The sequence below is a fragment of the Neoarius graeffei genome, chromosome 6 (genome assembly GCF_027579695.1).
Source record: "Neoarius graeffei isolate fNeoGra1 chromosome 6, fNeoGra1.pri, whole genome shotgun sequence".
In the NCBI taxonomy this organism is placed as follows: domain Eukaryota; kingdom Metazoa; phylum Chordata; class Actinopteri; order Siluriformes; family Ariidae; genus Neoarius; species Neoarius graeffei.
The window spans coordinates 77,273,728-77,287,446 of NC_083574.1; positions in this window are offsets into that span (position 1 = coordinate 77,273,728).

Genomic DNA, 13,719 nt, shown 5'->3' on the forward strand with positions numbered 1-13,719 from the left:
ATTAGGTATAATATTATGATTATTTTGTAATTGCACTTTGTGTTTATTGGCACTTTATGAGACTTTCATCTATAGGCATAAAGGTGCATTGAGTAAAAATTGGCCATGTGACAAATTCTTACTTAATACTCAAAAAAAAAAAATAGTGGGCAGTATAACAGCAGAAAGTCGATGGAGGCTACACTTATAGCAAGAAACAAAGAAATGTACAGTCTCTCCTTCTCCATCCCCCCAAATGCACCACCACCACTCTCAAAGAATTATCACTCATCAGCCATAACAATAAAACCACTGACAGGTGAAGTGAATAACACTGATTATCTCATTTCAATGGCACCTGTCAAAGGGTGGGATATATTAGGCAGCAAGAGAACAGTTATTTCTTGAATGTGTTGGAAGCAGGAAAAATGGGCAAGTATAAGGATCTTCGCAACTTTGACAAGGGCCAAATTGTGATGGCTAGATGACTGGGTCTGAGCATCTGCAAAATGGAACATCTTGTGGGATGTTCCCAGTATGCAGTGGTTAGTATCTACCAAAAGTCATCCAAGGAAGGACAACCGGTGAACTGGCAACAGGGTCATGGGTGTCAAAGGCTTATTGATTCACATGGGGCACGAAGGCTGGCCTACATAGTCCAATCCCACAGAAGAGCTACTGTAGCACAATTTGCTGAAAAAGATAATACTGGCTAAAACAGAAAGGTGTCCACAATAATAATAATAATAATAATAATAATAATAATAAGTAAGGGGGTGGCACAGTGGTGTAGTTGTTCGCACTGTCGTCTCACAGCAAGAAGTTTCTGGGTTCAAGCCCAATGGCCAATGGGGGCCTTTCTGTGTGCAGTTTGCATATTCTCCCTGTGTCTGCGTGGGTTTCCTCCAGTTTCCCCTACAGTCCAAAGACATTCAGGTTAGGCTAATTTGTGGCTCTAAATTGACCGTAGGTGTGAATGGTTGTTTGTCTCTATGTGTCAGCCCTGCGATGATCTGGCGGCTTGTCCAGGGTGTACCCCACCTCTCACCCATAGTCAGCTAGGATAGGCTCCAGCTTGCTTGCGACCCTGCACAGGATAAGTGGTTACAGACAATGGATGGATAATGAGTAGTAGTCGTTGTTGTTGTTGAAAATAGTTAAAATACATAAAAACCTATGAATGAGTTGGTGTGTTCAAACTTTTGATATTTTGCTATAGTCTTATGAATGCATGGTGTCCTCTTTTTTTCCTCTATTACATCCTTGTCAACATACCTGAGAGTGGATGGAACACTGAAGCACAGGCAGGTGGGTCGTGATGGTAAATCTCACTTTTATTTCTAACAGAATTCCAGCCATGACTACTCTGTGTGTGTGTCTCTCTCTCTCTCTCTCTTTCACACACACACACACACACACTCTCACAAACAGCATCAATTAAACACATGCATGATCATTTTGCCACTCACCTTCCCTGGCCTCGCTCTCCATTCACAAACTGGCGCTTCACCACACCATGGCTGCCACATACCTCCACTGCCAGACTCAGACTGGGGAGCTGTCCGGCCTGCAGCCAACTCCCCCCCATGGGAAAGATAGTCCTCCACCACCATCTGCATCCCCACCCTGTGGATTACCTTGAATTGGAAAGCCTGGATGGCTAGATACCAACAGGTGATCCACGCACTGACATCTTTCATGTGGTGGAGCCACTGGAGTGGGGTATGATCCAAGCAGAGGGTGAAAGGGTGCCCCAGCAGGTAGTAACAGAGGGTGATGACCACCCATTTGATGGCCAAACACTCCTTTTCAATGGTGCTGTACTTTGTTTCTCACATGGAGAGATTGCGGCTTATGTACATCACTGTGCGCTCCTCCCCCTCCAACATCTGGGACAGAATGGCCCTCAGCCTTTGGTCTGACATATTTGTCTGTAAAGTAAAGGGGAAAGAGAAATCAGGGGAGTGTAACAGTGGCCTCCACACAGTGCAGCCTTTACCTTGGTGAAAGCCTGTTGGCACTGCTCCATCCACTGGACCAGATCTGGCGCCCCCTCTTTAGTGAGATCAGTCACTGGGCTGGTGACATAAGAATGGTTAGGCACAAATCTACAATAGTAGAAATTTTAATCTACAATAGTAGATCTGTAATCCCCAGGAACTGTCTCACCCCCTTTTTGGTATTGGGCCTCAGGCAGATTGCAATGGCTGTGGTCTTGTTAATTTGGGGATGCATCTGTCCATGACCCAATTGGAAGCTCAGACACCATACTTTACCTGCCTGATCACACACTTTTTTGGGTTAGCCATGAACCCCACACATCTCAATGACTCTACGACTGCCCTGAGGTGGGTTTTTTTTTGTGCCATGGCCAATCATTGCTATATATAATAATCTCATCGAGGTATGCCATGGCATACGTGGCATTCGGGCAGAGGATTTTGTCCATGAGCTGCTGGTTGCTGGGGCTCTGAATAACCCGAACAGAAGGGTGATGAATTGGTATAAGCTGAATGGGGTGGAAAAGGTTGTTTTCTCTCAAGATAAAGGAGTCAAATGGATCTGCCAATATCCCTTGGTTGGATCCAGTGCTGAGTAAAAACAAGTGGTACCTGACCAATGTAGCAACTCCTCAATGCGAGGCATTGAATATGTGTGGAATTTAGACACCACATTGACCTTTCTGTAGTCCACACAGAACTGGACTGACCCATTGGTCTTGGGGACCAAGACCATTGGGCTGCTCCAGTCTCTGTGCGACTCTTCAATTATTTGCATCTTGAGCATGGCCTTGAGTTCATTCTGAACCATAGTTTTCTTGTGTTCAGGTAAGCGGTAAGGGCAGCTCTGCACCACCACCCCTCTGGGTGTCTCAATGTCATGTTCTATGAGGTGAGTATGGCCAGGAAGGGATGAGAACATGTTGGAAAACTCTGCTTGCAACTTGTCAACCTCCATAGTTGGGCCACCCTTAGCAAAAAGAAGTTTATTCAAGTGTACTATGAGTATACTTATTTTTTACTAAAACTGCAGAAGTATACTTGAAGTTGACTTTTTATAAACTATATTTTATATACTTAAGAATAGTATAGTGAAGTATACTTGGCTTATACTGAAAAGTATAAATAAAAGTCTAAGACTAAGTACATTAATACTAAGACTTATACTTTAATACTAAAACGTATACTTTAGTATACTTTTCACGTTTTTCTGCCACAAAGTACTAATACTTAGTATATCTTGCTCCAAGTGCATAATAAGGTCAAGTCATTGACTCATGCTTAACATTTAATTTATATATTAATATAATATAATGCTGGAGTTTAAAACTTTACAGTATATAGTATGTGTGCTCAATTGCATTATCTTTATGTACCTTAAAATCATACACAAAAACAGAAAAACTTTTGACTTGACTTTATTGATCAATTTCTCCAGTAAGGAAGGACTTGATTTCATAGGTCTTTATTTTTGAAATGTTTGAAAATATATCAAACTTGTTTTCAACATTCTGTCTTGTGATTTTGTAAATGCATCACACTCTTGTGTACATACAGTATGAGTAAACTTTAAGAATACATTAAGGAGTATATTTCCAGTATATAAATAGTAAGCTACAAGTAATATGCCAAGCAAACTTAAAGCATAACAAGTAAACTAGTGAAATAACCAACGTTTATAACAGTATACTTAAAGTATACAATAATAAACTAAAAATAGGGACTTGAAGTATGTAACTAAGGGGTGTTGTGGCTCAGTCAACTAAAGCGCCATACCATAAATCTGGGGACCTGGGTTCGATTCCAACCCAAAGTAATTTCCTGATCTCTCTCCTGCTCATTTCCTGTCTCTACACTGTCCTATCCATTAAAGGTGAAAAAAGCCCCAAAAAAGAAGTATATCGATAAGTGTACTTGTGGTATACTTTAAGCATGCAAGAGGGATATACCAAGTACATTGATAGTATATAGATGAGTATACTTTAAAGTGTACTTTTGCAAACTTAAAATGAACTTTAAAGTATACTTTTATAAACTTGAAATGTTCCAATTTAGTCCGAAAAAGTATTAAATTTGTATACTTTCTAGTACACTAAAAGTACATGGTCTGTAGTATACTTGCTATACTTATACTCATACTGAAGCATACTTAATAAAATGAACTTTAAGTATACTACTTTTTGCTAAGGGCACAGGGAACCAGGGTTTTGTTGAGCAGTTACTTTTGTTTTTACCTCTGGCCCCAGCTCCACCCTCTCTGGAACTACCAATGCCAATGCCATGGGGATCCCCTCATTCCAATATTTAAGCAGATTGAGGTGGTAAATGTGTAGTGCCCTGCCACTATTTATTTGGTTCACCTAATAGTTGCTGTCCCCGATTCATCATGTGACCTCAAATGGCCTTTGCCACTTAGTGAGTAATGTTAAGCTTGATGTGGGTAATAATATGAGCACTTTATCTCCTGGAGTGAACTGTCAGAGGTGCGCACCCTGTTGTACAGCTGGTACTGACATTCTTGTGCCTGTCACAAATTCTCCTGGGTTAGGTGACTGAGTGTGTGGAGTTTTGTGCGCAGGTCAAGAAGATATTGAATTTTGTTTTTACTGTTAGACAGTCCTTCCTCCTAATTTTCCCACAGCATGTTGAGGATGCCATGAAGCTTACAAGGATATAATAATTCAAATGGGGAAAACCCTGTGGAGGCTTGCAGGACCTCTCGTGCATGACATAAATGTAGTACTCTGATCAGTCAAGATTTCTTTGGGAATCCTGACTCAGGAGATAATTTTAAACAGTGCCTCTGAGACATTGTGTGCTGAAATGTCGTGCAGTGGTACTGCTTCTGGGTATTGTGTTGCATAGTCCACCAGGGCTAAAATTAAGCAATGCCCTCATACAGACCAGTCTAATGGCCCAACAAGATCTATTCCAATTCTTTTGAAGGGGTCTCAATCAGGGTGAGAGGACACAATGGCAACTTTGGCATGGCTGCCAGATTCACCAGCTGGCACTTGCAGCATGCCAGACACCACCTACAGACACCCCTGCAAATCCCTGGCCAAGAGAAATGGGCCATGACATGGGTTAGTGTCTTATCCTGTCCTAGGTGTCCAGCCATAGGGTTAAGATGAGCTGCATGGAATACGAGTTCCCTACAGCTCTTTTGGACTAACAACTGGGTCATTTTTTTCATGGGTTTCAGTGTCCTGCATCACTCAGTATAATCTAGCTTTGATTACCACAAAATACTGGCAGGAGAGTGTTGCATATGGCTGGATAGTTTGACCATCAACTACTCTTACTTGGTCAAAAGCATGCCACAGAGTCTTGTCTCACGCTTGCTCCAAAGGGAAATCCTCAAGGGAATTCCCAAAAGAGAGAGGAGGAGAGCAGTACTTTGATGCTGTCTGATGTGGACGGCTCTGAAATGGCTTCCCCAGACATTGCTACACTGGGATTCCCCATGATGCACTACTGCATGACCTGCCCACTATTACACACACCATTAGACACTTAAACCCCAGCTAATCTGTCCCCAGAATCAGTGGGTTGGTGAGGTGTGGGCTAACCACAACTTCTACACTATGCTTTGTTCCCCAAAATTGGATGCGAACAGACACCAGCGGATATTTGTGAACATCCCTGTGCATACAATACCTTTACTAATCATGCTGTCCCCAATGCCTCATCTTGAATCAGGCTTTGGTGGATGGAGGTCTGATTATAGCCTGAATACATCAACACATGATAGGTATCCCCTTGAATACTCACTGGTACGTGATACATTCCAGCTTAACCAAGGGTAGCCAAGGAATCTAGTGCATCGGGGATCCAGACCATGGCCCCCACCTCCATTGTGTAGCAGTGGTCCTGGAGTGTCCAGGCTCCCTGCAGTGCTAGCATACTGGCCCAGGCTTTCCCTCTGCACCAGTGGCTTGGGGATCACTTATCTGAGGGGAAGAAGAGACAGAAACATAAGGGGAGGGAGGGAGGGGAGACACTGTGAGCTCAGTGAGCAGGCTCTAGAGGGGTTGGTCCCCACTTCTGTGGTGCAAGGACAGGGAGGTGATGGGAAGAGGAGTCAGTGAGCGAGGGGGGAGAGAGAGAGAATGAGAAAAGAGGCAGGATGTCTGCCTTCCGCTGTAACTGCCACCAGGTCATCTTCCGCCAACACAATTGCTCGGTCCAGAGATGCTGAGTACTGGCACTGGACCCACTCTGCTGTCCCTCCTGGCAGCTGAGAGATGAACTCTTCCAGTGCCACTGCACTGATGATCCCCTCAGCATTGCGATCTTCTGCTCTCACCCACCACCAGCAGGAGTCCCAGAGCTGTTGGCCAAATCCAAACAGCTGGCCAACCTCCTCCAGATTCAGCATGTGGAAGCACTGACAATGTTGTTTTGGGATTTGGATGAATCATTGCAGGATGGTTCACCTTAGGTTGACATAGTCCAGCTGGTTGTCAGCAGGGAGTTGTTGGGTGGTGAGCTGTGCCTCTCTGGTCAAGAGTGGCAGTAGGCAAGCTGTTCACTGCTCGACTGGCACTGACCACCCCCACACCTCTGCGGTTTACTCAGATCGGGCCAGGAAGGCCTCCAGGTCATTATGAGGCCCCATCATTGTTAGGGTGATGTGGGGGAAGCCCGCAGACATGGTGGCTGAAGGCCCCACTGATGTGAGCAGGTTCCGGAATGCCTATCAGTCTTCCTGCTGGGCCTGCAGCAAGGGTCCAACATGCTGCTCCTGCTCCTTGTGCAGGGCAAGCAGCACTTGCTGCTAATTTTGCAAGGCAGTGGTGAGGCTATGGATGAGCCCTTTAAAAGGTGAGGACTCCATGCATGCAGTTCCCTTCAGCATTGTTGTAGTCAAGACCACCTAAACCAAGACCAAGACAAGACCAAGACTTTGAGGGGTCGAGACTGAGACAAGACCAAGACCAAGGCAAGGCAAGACTGAGTCAAGACCAAGACCAGACCAGTGTCCCACACTGCATGACACACTTATGATAAAATGTGGAACATGCAAACCATAGGCACCCCTCAAATAGACCTGTAAGTAATCCACATTCCCATAAAAACACCCACAGAAAACAAATGAAGATTCCTGTTCATTCACCTCTTTTGTTGACCTATATTATATGTCTGTATAATGAAATGTCTTGATAAAATAATCAAAAGGCACTGCAGAGATGAATTTAATGTGTGGGAATTTTCCTTTGTTTTCTATAAGCAAACAAATACAAACAATAAGGAGCTGAAATCAACTTAACCATCTTTATTTAACACTGTACTGAATGATTTACCATCCATCTAATACAGTACAATTTTTTGTGCAAGCAGTTTCAAAAATGATGACATCATATGCCAAACCAGAAAAAACTGCAATGCTGAAACATTTAAGTCCATGCGCACCATGAACGATAAACACATGACATGGACATTGTGAAAGACCACAAAAATGTGGACTTTAAAGTAGAGTTTGGTTGCATTTTAGAAATATCAGAGACTACAACATTCTGTGACCTAAACGTGCACGATGGGGTCTCATTATGATGCTCCCTCTACTAAAACCCCTCTCCACTGGTGCTGAGGAGGCAGGGACTGACACCTTCAGTGCCAACTTGTGGAGTTGTGGGAATTGGTCATGGTTTTTGGCCAGAAGATGAGAGCATTGTCAGTGTCAGAGTCATTGATGGCATCGAACTATTTGCTTATCTGTGTTATAACAGTTGAATCCTGGGCTGAGTTGCGCTTCTTGTGAGCCTTGTAGTGGGCCAGAAGGCGTGGGCATTTGACTGGTGGCAAATCACTGGATGAATCCACATTCATGGCCCCAGAGTCAGTTGCATCTCCTTCACTGTCGATCATGTTCTCCACCTCTGACAACAAAGTGTCTGAAAAACACAAACAAATACACAATGACAGGATTAAAACCATAATTCAACTTTGACTATGTAAGGACTTTTTTTTTTTACAATTTATTTCCCTGGATAATACTAACCTGTCAGTGTCTTTCAGCCCATCTCTGATCTTCTTCACTGATGTTGCATTTCCTCCATTTGTGACGTCCAGATCCACCCAGCTTAGGCCAAACTGTGGATCCAGAATGGTAGCCAAGAAGTACACATTGTGGTTAAAAGGTTCATCTGATCAAATAGTTAGCTTTCAAAGCTTTCAAATAGTTACACAATGATATGATTGACATGGTAAAATATGGCCAAACCAGTCAATTTTCTTACCATAACACTGAAATAACAATCACTTTTAATGTGAATAAACTTCCATGGAAAAGGGATAAAAGGGACAGATGTGTATTTTTCTAAACACCCATCTAACACACAGTGTGAGAAAATCTGAGTGATTGAGCGAGCCAGACTTACTCACTTACACACACAAGCTCTAGTGTTTGACTACATAAAGTTATATATTTGTTTGTGTATTTCACCCCCAAATTAGCACTCTTTAAGTATGTGATGTATGCTTATAGCCAGGCAAAGCATATTTAATGTGTAACTTCATAGAAGTGGAGCATTAATGTTACTCTCAACTCTGGAGACTGCTGACTCTAGCTCGCTCACCCAAGAGAGGGAGCGCGGCATGTATCGTTTACGTCAGAGTTGACGTTGATGTAACATAACTATGTACACATTAGCTACATAGCTTTACGTCACCTGTCTCATCATTTTTATCACATGAAAAAACATAACGTAGGAATAAGACATGTCCTGACCCCTCACTCTTACACAAAGTTAACACTACACTAGCTAACTTAATGTTACATCCATTGTAACATTTAAGTTATCTGATGCAGTGAGGTAATGTGCTAATATGCTTGCGCGCCTAGCTAGGGGGTAAATAACCAGCAAGCCAATGAAACCAGTGTCCTGAAATATACTGTATACACATGGTTAGCAAACATGTTTAGCTAGTATTCACTAAATCTCATTTACACTTAGCTTAGCTTTCTTTATGCTTCCTCTCCAAGTGCCAGTAAAAGTTGGACATGGTCCCAGCCATCTCCGTTAGCGTTGCTTTACAAAATTTACATGTTGTGCTGTGTTTTCTTTTGGTTATAGTTGTGCACAAAAACTCATTGTGGTTCAGGTAACCAAATTTTATTACTGACGAGTTGGCTGACATCTTCACATGGCCTCTTCTCCTGTCACTCACATGCACGTTTGTGGGGGATGTGTGAAAGGGGGCGGGAGGGGTGACAGCTGTTAATGGTGACAACAATTTCAAATGATAGATGAGTGAAGTTATTGGTTGTACTCAAAGCAATACGATTTATGCAAAATCACAGCAATGATATTAACAAGTAAATCCAAAAACGCACAGGCAATTTATTGATATCCCCACAGTTGTGGTCTTGACTGGTCTTGAAATAAAATCCCGAGTCTGCTTTGTCCGAGACCGAGACAAGACCAAGTAAAAATGCAGTCGATTCCGAGATGAGACCGAGACCTTCAAAAAGTGGTCTCGAGACCAGTCATGAGACCAAAACCGATCTCGAGTACTACAACACTACCCTTCAGTGTCCCGGGTTTCAGCACCAGTGTCAACATCTCTGAGTGTGGGTAGAACATTGAAGCACAGGCAGGCAGGTAGTGATAGTAAATCTCACTTTTATTTCTGACAGCTTTTTAGCCATGACTATTATGTATGTCGCATGCACACACACATACACAGCATTAATTAAACACAGGTGTGATCATTTTGCCATGCACCTTCTCTGGCCTTGCTCTCCATTCACAAACTGGCGCTTGACCACACCCCTGCTGCCACAATCCATGGTTATTATTTGCATTTCTGTTTAGTTTCCACCACATGCATCAAATCACACACCCACACACCTATGCTTTTCCAGTCATGACCTCCAGAACTAGGTTCATTGCATCTTGTCACCTGTGAGTGATTAATTAACAGCAGAGGTGAACTAATGGATGAGCAGCACAGGGAAAGAAGAAGGATTTCTCTGATTGGAGAAATGGACATGACACATCAATCCCTGAGCACCAGAATTTAGACCAAACGAGATGGTGGGAAATAGACAAGTAAATCCCTCTCTCTTGCTCTAATCAGTGCTGTTGATGGAGTGGTGATCAGTGAAAAGAAGACCAGTGAGTATCATAGAATATATCTACCTGACATATAGGAATGACTACAGGTATAGATTCTGAGCCTTCAGCATTCCTATGAAGGGGATTCCTTTTTTAATTGTTGTTAAAGCATACAGTGACACATACAGTCGTGCTTGAAAGTTTGTGAACCCTTTAGAATTTTCTATATTTCTGCATAAATATGACCTAAAACAACCTCAGATTTTCACACAAGTCCTAAAAGTAGATCAAGAGAACCCAGTTAAACAAATGAGACAAAAATATTATACTTGGCCATTTATTTATTGAGGAAAATGATCCAATATTACATATCTGTGAATGGCAAAAGTATGTGAACCTTTGCATTCAGTATCTGGTGTGACCCCCTTGTGCAGCAATAACTGCAACTAAATGTTTCCAGTAACTGTTGATCAGCCCTGCACACCGGCTTGGAGGAATTTTAGCCCATTCCTCCGTACAGAACAGCTTCAACTCTGGGATGCTGGTGGGTTTCCTCACATGAACTGCTCGCTTCAGGTCCTTCCACAACATTTTGATTGGATTAAGGTCAGGACTTTGACTTGGCCATTCCAAAACATTCACTTTATTCTTCTTTAACCATTCTTTGGTAGAACGACTTGTGTGCTTAGGGTCGTTGTCTTGCTGCATGACCCACCTTCTCTTGAGATTCAGTTCATGGACAGATGTCCTGACATTTTCCTTTAGAATTCACTGGTATTATTCAGAATTCATTGTTCCATCAATGATGGCAAGCCGTCCTGGCCCAGATGCAGCAAAACAGGCCCAAACCATGATACTACCACCACCATGTTTCACAGATGGGATAAGGTTCTTATGCTGGAATGCAGTGTTTTCCTTTCTCCAAACATAACGCTTCTCATTTAAACCAAAAAGTTCTATTTTGGTCTCATCCGTCCACAAGACATTTTTCCAATAGCCTTCTGGCTTGTCCACATGATCTTTAGTAAACTGCAGATGAGCAGCAGTGTTCTTTTTGGAGAGCAATGGCTTTCTCCTTGCAACCCTACCATGCACACCATTGTTGTTCAGTGTTCTCCTGATGGTGGACTCATGAACATTAACATTAGCCAATATGAGAGAGGCCTTCAGTTGCTTAGAAGTTACCCTGGGGTCCTTTGTGACCTCGCCGACTATTACACGCCTTGCTCTTGGAGTGATCTTTATTGGTTGACCACTCCTGGGGAGGGTAACAATGGTCTTGAATTTCTTCCATTTGTACACAATCTGTCTGACTGTGGATTGGTGGAGTCCAAACTCTTAAGAGATGGTTTTGTAACCTTTTCCAGCCTGATGAGCATCAACAACACTTTTTCTGAGGTCCTCAGAAATCTCCTTTGTTCGTTCCATGATACACTTCCACAAACGTGTTGTGAAGATCAGACTTTGATAAATCCCTGTTCTTTCAATCAAACAGGGTGCCCACTCACACCTGATTGTCATCCCATTGATTTGAAAACACCTGACTCTAATTTCACCTTCAAATTAACTGCTAATCCTAGAGGCTCACATACTTTTTCCACTCACAGATATGTAATATTGGATCATTTTCCTCAATAAATAAATTACCAAGTATAATATTTTTGTCTCATTTGTTTAACTGGGTTCTCTTGATCTACTTTTAGGACTTGTGTGAAAATCTGATGATGTTTTAGGTCATATTTATGCAGAAATATAGAAAATTCTAAAGGGTTCACAAACTTTCAAGCACCACTGTAGGTTGGAATATCTAATTGACACAACACAAGGTAAATTTAGAAATGTATTTGTAGAAAATGAACCTAAGAACTAGACAAACCTGGATTAACTAGTAAGGCATGGATAACTATAAGTTGTATAGTTATACACAGTGTACACAGCTAGCTGCTAGTCAATTGACTGAAAGTGGATTGATGTGCAAGTGGATTATTTATTTGTCACAAAGTACTTGGCAATTAAAATATCTGAAGTGAAGCATCCTGTTGTCACATCTACACCTGCTCGCACTCAAGACTCCATTGCCCAGAATTTGTAGGGACCTTCAAATATGGCCCCCACAGACGACAACGATCATCCTGCACCTCAGTGTTCTCAGGGCCCGTTTACACGAGGACACTGTCGGGTAAAAACGACTAAATATTTTATCGGAAGTGCCTTTTGTCTACATGGGGACGGCATTTTCGAGGCTGAAAAACAGAAAAAATTGAAAACGCCTTCCAGAGTGGATAAGTTAAAAACAGCCCCCGTTGCATATCCGTCTAAACTACCTAATACGCGAAACTCTGCTCGGATCTGCTCACGTCGGGTACGGGTTTAAGTCATAGTAAGAGTGTGTGTGGCAGTGGGGGGCGTGGTCAAGCGCCGGTCTGTGACAGGAGGGTGGAGTCAGGGAAGGTAAGTGGCAGAATCACTACACCTGATGTCAATTAACCTGTGTTTGTGTGTCTTCCCAGTGACCGTGCCCTATTTAAAGAGGGAGAGCAGAGAAGCTCATCCCCAAGCTAGACGCCGGTTGCATGTGTGTCTGTTGGTTTAAAAATATTGTTAGACTGAAAAGTGTGGCAATAAAGCCTATTTGTAAACCTGATCTCTGTCCTGCCATCCTCTGTGCTCCACCCACTCATATAGAACGGCTCCAGCATGTCTGATTACATCGATCCAACGGACCTTCAAGCTGCTCTGGCAACCTCACAGGTAGCCATAGGCAGAGTAGTCAAAGTTTTCGCGGCACAGATGTGCAGATCAGACAAGACGGAAGACGTTGCGCATGTGTGCAGACATAGCAGAGGTCTTTCACAGCACCACTAAGCCGCCTGGCATGCACATCCAATTGAATTCCACACATTTATGCATCACTGTATAGACGCAGATTTCCTCCTTGAAAACAGTCGTGTAGACATGGAAAAAAGTGAGAACGAAAATGGACTTTTGCATTTTTGTTTCAGACCGTCCCCGTGTAAAGTGGGCCTCAGTCTCCTGAGTACTAATTATGCACACCTGTTCCTCATAATACAAACACATTATATAAGAGCCATTCTACCAAATAGGTGCCATTTCAATCCCCTGGATATATATATATATATATGTGAGAGCTGGATAGTACAGTGGTAATGCTCACTGACTATGACGCAGGAGATCGGGATTCGAATCCCGGTCGGGGCAAAACATCATCCAGTAAGGGTCCTTAGGCAAGACCCCTTGTGATATATCAGCCTACCTCAAAACTACTAAATATGAAGACATAACTGATAGAGTCATACCGGCTCAGATGTCGCCTGGGTCAACAAGGTCTGTGTCAGTTGCTAGGGAACCAGGGCAAACTGATGAGAAATGGGCTACTGGAACAAGACATGGATGTCTGAGGACAGAAAATACGGAATTGCTGGAATGCTACTATACAAGCAATCCCAGAGAAACCCACAATCAAGGCTAATTAGCCCAGTGTTCCAACATAATCAAAATCTACTATCACAACTAGACAGGTCAGTGGGGAGATGTCATCATCATCCCCAACAACCAGAGATTGGGTACCAAGCCCCAACAGAAGAGCTGCTGACCTGAGAAGGAAGATTGTAACCCAACCTGGAGCCCCCGCTGAATACAAAAGCTGAGTTGCCAAG